We start from the raw sequence: 9,279 nt of genomic DNA, 5'->3' as shown, positions 1-9,279 counted from the left end.
CAGAAGTCTGAAATCCAAATGTTGGCAGTGCGTAGCTCCTCCAAAGTCTCTAAGGAGGACTCCTTACTTGCCTCTTCCATTGTCTAGTGATTTCCAGCATCTTTGGCATTCCTTGGCTTATAGACACATCACCCTGATCTCCACCTGGCCTTCTTCCCTCTGTGTTTCTGTGTCCAAATCTCCCCTCCTTAGAAGGACACTAGTCATTGGATATAGGGCCCATTGTGACCCAGTATAACCTCTTCTTAACTTGATTACATGTGCAAAGACCCTATTTCCAAATAAGGTCATATTCACTAAGGTTAGGACTTCAACACATCTTTTGGGGGGACACTGTTCGACTCACTACACCAAGCATCAGCATCCCTCAGGAGATCATTAGAAATCAGATGCCCCAACTCTATGCCAGACCTCTTGAGTCAGAATCCACATTTTTTTCAAGACCCCCATGTGTTTTGTATGTACAATAATAGCATGGGTATAAGGCAAGATACAACATGTCCCACTCTAAGATATGCAAATAATTTAGTACAGTCGCAGTTTGAGAGGTGGTACAACAAGAGACTTGGCAGAATTGGCAGGAAAACGAGATGAAGAGGAAGGGAAGGGACAAATCCTGAAAGAGCATCTTGCTGAAGATTTTCGGGGGCTGGGACCCTGAGATACTTACCATCATGTGGGTACCATGATCAGAGTTGCCTTTTGAGTTTGTGTGGCTGCTGTGGAGAAGAACGGATGGGATAAAAACTGGACAGAGGGATACATTTAAGAAGACCATCCAGGGATGCAGGGTGGAGTAATGAGAACCTGCATCAAAGCAGCAGGGATGGAAACGAGCCATGAGATTCAAAATATAGGGGAACAAAAGGTTGGTTCCATGAGAAACGATGGTCATCTGAATGTAGGAAGATGGAGAAGGAAGAATCAATGATGACCCATAGTGATACTGAGCAGCTTTGTGGACAGTGGGGCCATTCACCAGGGATAAGGCAGTTCACAAGGACCAACTTCAAGGAGATTGTAGAAATTTCATTTTCAGACATCGACATTTCTAGGTGTCGGCAGCCCCTGAAGGAACAGGAGCTGTATATGTTTGGTACCCTGAAGAGTTGATGTGCTTAGAGACACATTTTGGGGGCCTCATCAGGATATTGGTCCCTTTCAAGTCGTAAGAATGAGTGTCATGATCCCAGGCGAGAATTTAGAGGGAAGGAAAGAGAAAAGAGGAACAAGGACAGACTCCAGAGATAATGATCTTGACTACTCTTGTTTGGAACCATATTTGGAAGAGATAAAACCAATGGGATGAAATGAAGACACCTCCCCTTGGGTGTGTCAACAGAGCAAAGGGAACTCCATCCCGGAGACAGGATAGCGTAGTGGTCAAGCCCATTGAGTCTAGAGTCAGCCTTCCTGAGTTTGTCACTCGCTCTGTGATCTTGGACACATGATTCAATGTCTATGGGCCTCAGTTTCCTCATCTGTAAAAATTAAGGATAATGATCCTACCCACCTCTTCTTTAACACATAGTAAGAGCTATATATGAGCATTAGTCATTTTGATTATCACCATTATTATGCTAGGATTGCAGTTTTAGTATGGGGGAGTCCTTTCTTTTTTAAGCAGGTATGGGTAATGTTTAGATGCCCTTTTTAGGGAAGTACTATTGTTTCTGAGCTATCAACACTCTGCAGCTTCAGCAACTTCATGGTTGACTCCTCTGCAGAGAGTAACCTCAGAAAGTTATGCTCCTTCCATGTCAGGGGCATAAGAGTCTCATCATCCCGGCCCCCCTCCCCAAGTCCTCTCCACAAGATCTCAGAGACCCCAGAGCTCACCTGGATTGGCTGACACCTTGTTAAACCATTTCCCAAGCTCCCTTGGGAGGACTCTTTCTGAGTCCTGCTTCCTCTGCCTTGACCCCCAAATACCTTACTCAACCTCCATCTCAGCATCTCCTTGGTAACAGTCCAGCATGTGACAATGACCATGTCATGACACTGTCACAAAGGCACCCATCATCTCACAGGATGATGAATTTGGGGGCAAAGAGCAAACATTAAATGAGGTGATTCTTATGATTTACAGACACTGTATATGGTAGGCTTCTAGTAGTGGAAAAAATAAATTCCTGTCTTTCCATGTTATCTGGTTTTATCAATGAGTTACTAGTCAGTTCAGGGTCCTAATTCAGAACAGATGACACTCAAATTAGGATAATTTAAAAGAGATATTTACAGGGACTTCCCTGGTGGCACAATGGTTAAGAATCCGCCTGACAATGTAGGGACACGAGTTTGATCCCTGGTCTGGGAAGATCCCACGTGATGTGGAGCAACTAAGCCCATGTGCCACAACTACTGAGACTGCACTCTAGAGCCTGCAGGCCACAACTACTGAGCCCACATGCCACACCTGCTGAAGCCCGCGCACCTAGAGCCCCTGCTCCGCACCAAGAGAAGTCACCACAATGAGAAGCCCGCGCACTGCAACAGAGTAGCCCCCACTCGCCACAACTGGAGAAAGCCCATGCACAGCAAGAAGACCCAACGCAGCCAAAGATAAATAGATAAATTAATTAATTAAAAAAAGAGATATTTACACAGTGTATTCATTCCCTATAAAAAGTGAACACAATCTTGATGGCTTGAAATAACACAAATTTATTATCTTACAGTCAGAAGTGGTCCTTCTGGAGGTCAGAAATGGAATTTTCTGAGCTAAAATCAAGTTTTAGGCAGGGCTGCATTCCATCTGGAGGCTCTGGCGGAGAATCCATTTCCTTTCCTCTTCCAGCTTCTGGAGGGGCCTGCATACCTGGTATGTGGCCGTTCATCCGTCTTCAAAGCCGGGCATTCCGTCACCTCTTTTTCCATCTTTCCATCTTCTCTTTGACTCTTATCTTCCTGCCTCTCTCTTATAAGGGCCTTTGTGATTAAAATCCTCCTACTTTATGATCCAGAATTTTAGTCACATCATCAAAGTTTATATTTGCAATGGAACATAACATATTCACAGGCTCTGGGGTTAGAAAGTGACATCTTTGGGGGTCCATTATGCCAGTTACCATGCACCAGGACTCCGTACAAAAGAGCGGCTGTGTTACAGGGGAACTGCAAAGAAGCAGCAAGTAATCATAATACTGGAGATCTTTACTGCTCAGAAGCCCACTGGGAGAAGGGGAAGGAGGTTACCAGAACCTAAAGGAGATGGTCCCATGGAGAAAGGATCATGAGAAGAATTGCCTTTGCTTGAGAGACCCTGCCATCCTAAGAAGCACCATAGGGAGAAAGCCAGGAGAATAAATACCCTCTAGTCGTGTTCCCTTCACCCCACTCTCTGATCTCCTTGGCAGAGCTCCCCATTGGCCAAAGCCAAGCAAGACCATACAGTCAGGGACCCTATTGATGGAATCTATACCACTCGACCTCTCTGGACAGGCAGCAGGGTGAGGGTGACAAGCATATCTGCCTGTGTGAATAGAAGATTCCCAACATCATTCACCCTCCGTGCCCCTCAACATGCATGCACATCCTTTATCTGGGACAATATCCTGACCTCAATATTCCATCAACCTCCAAATCATTGGGGGTGGATACCAATCTGTTCACAGTCTACCCATAACCTTAAATGTCAGCCATCACCCTGTCCTTGACATCAAAGATAAAAGGACGTGTAAATAACTTCATTTGTATCATTTTTTTAGATTCCACATATAAGTGATATCGTATGATGTCTGTCTTTGTCTTCCTTCGCATAGTATGATAATCTCTAGGTCCATCCGTGTTGCTGCAAATATATACAGATAACTAAATCGCTTTGCTGTCCACCTGAAACTAACGCAACATTGTAAATCAACGACACTCCAATAAAAAGTTGTTTGTTTGGAATAAAAAAGGTAAAAGAGAGTATAAAGGGAGAAACAAGTAACACAGGCTTCAGTCTGCTTCTCTGACCATGGTAAGAAGACCCGATTGGCGATGGTACCTACTTTTCTCCATCACCAGTCTTCATGTTTCTGTCCATCTGCCAACAGCCCAACTTTAACTGGTGGAGGCAAAACCAAATGGGATTCAGCTTATTATTGTTTTCTTACACTTCTGTTTGTACCCACTAGTCACTGAGGTAGGCAGAAACGTGCTTATTTTTATGACATCCTTACGCCCTGAAGTAGAGAGAACACCTGATTTTTAAGAACGTTTTCTCTAATCACTTCCAATACATTGTTTGCCTCATAAAAATTTGCAGGTGCGCTCAGAAATGGGCAATGCCAGTGGCAGGTCACCAGGCAGAGATGGAAAAGAACTGCATTGGTTGCTGTTTGAATGAAATATTGATTACACTCTTCTTTTAATGCAGCTCATTGAGTGTGTGTAAATCTAAAAAAATTAAGACGCTCTTGCACTCTACCTCTAAAAGCAATAGAAATGGAATACATGTAGACAGGTTTGGGGTGGGCTAGTAGGGGAAATGGTATAGGCTACTGTGTTTTAACTGTTGAAATAGAGGTGGATGTTTTCTTTTTTAGTGCAGTAAAATTCAGATAACATAAAAGCAAACTATTAACTATTTTAGAGTATACAATTCAGTGGCATTGGTATATTCACAATGTCTTGCAACTATTACCACTAGCTACTTCCAAAGCATTTTCATCATCCCCAAGGGGCATCCCATTCCCCTTAAGTGGTCTCTCCTCATTATGCCACTGGAGTGTGTGTGTGTGTGTGTGTGTGTGTGTGTGTGTGTGTTTAACATTATATTGTCACATAGGAATAAAAGCAAATCATTCCGCCTACCTTGGTTTATCTTGACATGGTGGTCCTGAAAAAAGCTAATGCCATTCTTTTCTTTAAAGCTCTTTTTGAACAGGAGAAAATCTAACAAAGTTTAATAACATGTATACATAGGAGAGACCCAGAGAAACTGACTTACTCTTTAATACTTTTATGCTAACTTTTTTTATTATGGAAACTCTCAAACACATGCCCAAGAAGAGAGTGAATTCCTGCAGACTTATCGTGGATGTCCCATATTAATATTTACCATGGATGTGCCAATATGAATATTTGCCAACCTTTGTTATTCATTCCCCTGCTTCTGCTTTATACGTTTGTCTTTGTTAAAAGTCTGTTTTGGGGACTTCCCTGGAGGTCCAGTGGTTGAGACTCCACACTTCCACTGCAAGGGGCATGGGTTCGATCCTTGGTCAGGGAACTGGGGTCCCACATGTGTCACGGCACGGCCAAAAATAAAGAAAGTCTGTTATACCCAGTTCCAGAGAACACACTCTTACCTGTCACCCCTTTAACACTCAGCTTTGACAGATATGAAGGTTATAAATAAACACGATGCCACTATCACATCTGGACTTGTTTCCATAGTGTCCACCTGGAACTCATGTCATGAATGTGACCTTATTTGGGAAAAGGGTCTTTGCAGAAGTGATAAAGTTCAGTATCTCGAGATGAGATGTTCCTGGAATGACAAGTGGGTCCTAAACCCAATGACAAGTGTCCTTTTAAGAGACAGAAAAAGAGGAGAAAAAAAGACACACAGAGCAGAAAGTGTGAAGACAGGGCAGAGATTGGAGTGATGAAGCCACAAGACAAGGAGACCAAGAATTGCCGGAAACCACCAGAAGCTAGGAGAGAGGCACGGGGCCCATCCTCCTTCAGCATCCCTAGGGGGAACCAATCCTGCTGACACCTTAACTTCAGACCTCTGGCCTCCAGACTGTGAGAGGATATATTTTCCTCCTTTTCAGCCACCCAGAGTGTGCGAATTAATACAGCCTTCTCTAGGAAACTTATCCAGCACTGAATAGTTTCTGAAAGTCATCTAACACTTGTTCATATCCAAATTTCCCCGATCTTCCTAAATGACTTTTCTATACTTGGTTTGTTTGAATTAAGATCCAGTTTAGGTTTGTAGGACCATCTTAGTGAGAAACGCCAATTTGGAAAACATCCCATGTTGAGGGGTGGTCACATCCAGCCATGCATACAACAAACCCAATCTCTGTCAATGCATAGGATAACGTGAATGGAAAATAGCTGCTCACATCTGTATTAGACATAAAGGTAAACAGCCCCAGAGTCACACACAACTTCGTATGTCACCGTGCAGACACAAATGCAAACAACACACACACAAAAATCTAAGAGAAAGTATCAAACAGAGGCACTTAATTCGGGAGACGGAAATAGCTCATCTAGGATGACCCAGTAAATACACGTGCATGCTTTCTAAAAATATTTATTTATTTGGTTGTACCGGCTCTTAGTTTCGGCACGCGGGATCTTCGTTGCTGCGTGTGGGATCTTTTAGTTGCGGCATGTGGGATCTAGTTCCCCGACCGGGGGTTGAACCCAGGCCCCCTATATTGGGAACGTGAAGTCTTAACTGCTGGACCACGAGGGAAGTCCCACGTGCATGTTTTCTTCTTTCCTCTCTTTTTCCCAAAAGATAAATGGGGTATTTTGTGTCCTGGGTAGAATGTGGCACTGGATATGAATTTATGGAGTTCTTATGCCCCACCATCCGAGATCTGTGAACCATCATCTGTTCGGTTTGGAGAAACCCCGGGATTCATACGTAAGATAGAGTGTGAGATATGCTTCCTTACTGAGACTGGATGTCCCAGGAGGGCTTACTGAACTCAGCTGAATTTACATTAGATTTGACATTAGGGCAACCTGTCTTGCGTCTTTTGTGCTGGATGGATGTAGCTCATGAGGCTGAAGCAATTAGAGCCAAGGTTTATTTCCGTCTGTTTTGTCCAAGAACCTGTATCTGACCTTCCTAGATAAACACCTTGATTTGGGATCTATCAGGTAGAGATTTTTCACTGTTTTTCTCTGCGTTACCTTTTCCACACTTTCCTGATGCTAATGGATGCCCTGAAGGAGAGGTAATTAATAACTGGATCTAAGCTATCTGAGAGAAGTGATGAATTTCTTGTATGTTACTAAATTACTCCTTCCTCCTATGCAGACTTGGTTACATAAAGACACTAATTTAGAACTGTGATGAGGAAGCCTGATGCCTCAGAGGATGGACCATGGGAGACAAATTACTCAATATTTTCACATCTCACATTTTAATTTTGTACTCTCTGCTATACTTCGGATGCGACTACAAATAGCTTCTTTGAAGGTCGCCGTGTGCTTTTTAGCGTGTTAAACGTAGAAGTGTGGTTAGAACTAGGTGTTTTTAAATCCTTTGCAGAAAAAAAAAAGATCTTAAAAATTATCAGCCAAAATGTTCCTTCCTGTGCTCAAAATATCTTTCAGTTATGTTTGAATGTTTGATACCCACATGTGTACCTATTACAAATGTGGTTATGAAAATCCTGCATTTATTAAAATGAGATGTTTTAATCGTGCAGTTTTAGAAAAGATCATCTTAAAGTCCTGTCATTGAGTTTTAATTTTATCGTACAATCAGGTCTTCAGTACTAACAAATCCGTATAATGTGTTGATAAGTATTAAGATTAACCATGAAAATGAACTCTGATATAGTGTGTTTGTAATAAACTCTTTTAAGGGGCATGTGCAAACAATGAACGTTTGAACTGTTCTAGATATATGTCTTCTTTGGGACAAGAGGAAACAAAGATACTCGTGAATATTATAACTAAGAGACTCTTGTGTATTTGCAGAATATAGGATCGCCCTTTTGACCCAAGCAAAGCAGTGAATCTGAACTCTAGGAAGTGACCTCCAGAGTTTATGTAATTTCTGAGCAGAAATCAACAAAAAATTGAAAGTTGCACATATGACACATATCATAGTTTAGAAATTGAAACCAATTCCTCCTGCTTAAACCACTGAGACATCTGAGGTTCAGTACGTTTAACCAACTATGCAACTTTGTTTCCCAATGTGTCCCCAAACCACAGCAGATTTTTCTAGAGTTGCAGCTCCAAAGCAATGTGCTCCGTACTTGTAGAGCAAGGGGTGGCTGAGAGGTGGGCATTCAGGGATAACTGAGCACTGCACCTTATCCTTTGTATTTGGTCGTTGCATACTAGGGCACGGCTTCTTGCCCGGGATACCCAAGTTTTCCTAGTAAATGATGCCAGCACCACGTTCAGAATGGGTAGCTTTCTGTTCCACCAAACAGTGAGTATTGACCTTAGGCTCATGAAAATGTGATTAGAATCTGTCCACTGTCTCCCCTTTTCTTTCTACTCTTAGTTACCCAGGAATCCAAAGTCATTATTACAGTTTTCTTTGGTAGAATAATTGACACCCAGTCCGAGAGGTACCATCAACAGCTCCACTTGGCAGCGAAGGGGGTTACAATACTTTGAGGGTATTTGGCTAACTCCTTTGGCTACACTATGGGGTGCCTTTCCCACCTGTATCCCCAAAGACTTTTGCAATCATGGCCTCTGTGAAGTGCATACAGCAGAATGATGCCTTCATACACTTCGGGGAGCGCATGATACCTTCACGTGTCTGTGAAACACAGTATTCACTGTTACCAACTTTTCCTAACGTCAAGCAAACGAGAACAGCAATATATACTCTGTGTTGCTCTTTTCATTCCTTCACCTTAGTTTATTCTATTTGGGTATATCTGAGGCATCTCGCATGCTTGCCATAAGACGGCGTACTTTAATTCAATAGATAGCGATCATTACGTTGTTTTTTGCAAAAGTTCAAACCCTACGCATTACACATGTTGAAAGCAGAAATCACACATGAGACACAGTGTTTAATTCATAAAAGTTTGTTGCATTGTGATCGCTGTATGTTACGTTCTCTGAAAACTAAGTTTTCAGAGAACGTAACATTATGTTCTGAAATACGGATGCACACATTATGTTCATTACGGACCTTAAAATGCTAATAATTCAGCGTTCTGAATATGAAAGCGAGCAACTTGAAAACAGCTCTTTTTTTGTCCTCATTACACAAATGTGTGATTATATGAACCTGGAATTAGCAAGGAACTCATTGTGTTAAGGTTTTTAGGTAGGAGCTTATTAATCACTGAAGCTGACTTTCCAGAGCTTTTATTTGTGGGGTGTAGAGAGGGCAGGTAGGATCCCTACATCATAGGATTGCTTTGAGGATTAAATGGGGGAAATGAGCACGAAGTGAGACGGACTGGGCCCTGGGAGCCTTTGCTGCAGTGCTTTGCACCTGGGCAAACGTCTCTGCAAGCAACAGATACAAAGAAACTAAGAGGAACTAAAAATAACTACTTTCATGCACAGCTGGGGCAAATCAGGAATAATAAGATACAGAAGGGCTAAAACCAACTGCCT

The sequence above is a fragment of the Stenella coeruleoalba genome (assembly GCF_951394435.1).
Source record: "Stenella coeruleoalba genome assembly, chromosome: X".
NCBI classification, from domain to species: domain Eukaryota; kingdom Metazoa; phylum Chordata; class Mammalia; order Artiodactyla; family Delphinidae; genus Stenella; species Stenella coeruleoalba.
This window is presented reverse-complemented; position numbering follows the sequence as displayed.